Below are 1,134 nucleotides of genomic sequence, written 5' to 3' on the forward strand. Positions count from 1 at the left end.
GTTGTTGTTAAGTGCCATCAAGTCAGTCTTGATGTATGGAGTTTCTAAGGAATGGCTGGTGAGCTTGAACCACCAACCCTGTGGTTCAAACCAACCTTGCAGTCTAGCACATTAACTCACAGGGCCACAACAAAGATACAAGAGACCAAATGAAACAAACACAGATGAAAATCCTAGAACCCTGAACTTCAGAAGAAAGGTTAGCCAAGAGGACTGAGAGCTTGCTGGGAGGAGACACCGAGCAGGGACAGTGAGAGAGGGAGACAGACTGGTGATCAGCCAGCCAGATGCAGCACAACCATCTCGTTAGCAGCTTTGGCAACAGAAGGTGGCCTGGCAGAGCATATTCACACAGGTGCCAGGAAAGGTGTGATTTCTTCTTTATCCCCATACTTCCCTGATGACCAGAGGTGTGGCTAGCTCCCACCTTCATCCACCCCTGCTCTCCAGTGTGAGGCAGGGCTGGCTGCACCGCTTCAGTGCAATGCTTTGGTACCTAGATTCAGGTGGGCTTAACGCCAGACCTACAGAACCCATAGAGCCACCAGATCAGCATTTAACCAGTCACCCTGCCCCCAGCTGCCCTGTGGTGGTAACAGACACTGAAACCAGCTCCATCAAGGGTCTCCACAACATGCTTCCCAACTGACAACACCAAGGCAGATGGGAACTCCACCTAGGGTCAGAATTCTGCTGTCACATCCCTCCGACACCCACCTTGTGAGAGCTCTTTGGCTTACAGGAACACACACCACCACCACCCCTGAGTTTTCTCCTCTCTGTGTTCATCAGCTGCACTGTTTTGTTTTTCTTTTTCTTTGGGAGTTGCTTTTTCCCTTTCTTAGTTTCCTTGTTTCTGTTTGTTTATTCATTCTCCTCCTTCTTCTCGTTCCATTTTCTTTGAATCTTATCCTTCCCACCTTAGTTATTGTTTGTCCTTTTTTTCTATTTCTCATTTCCCTTCATCTGTTTTTTCCCTTTTGATTTTCTTTATTACTCTCTACTCTCTTTCTCTTTTCATGTTCCTTCTTGCTGGTTTTTCTAAGTGTTTTTTGTTTATTTTTTCTTCTTTAATTCCTCTCTTGGTTTTCTCTTCTGTGCCTCCACTTTCCTGTCAGTTCTTTTTTTTTTTTT

This window comes from Chrysochloris asiatica, unplaced genomic scaffold, assembly GCF_000296735.1.
Source record: "Chrysochloris asiatica unplaced genomic scaffold, ChrAsi1.0 scaffold00415, whole genome shotgun sequence".
NCBI classification, from domain to species: domain Eukaryota; kingdom Metazoa; phylum Chordata; class Mammalia; order Afrosoricida; family Chrysochloridae; genus Chrysochloris; species Chrysochloris asiatica.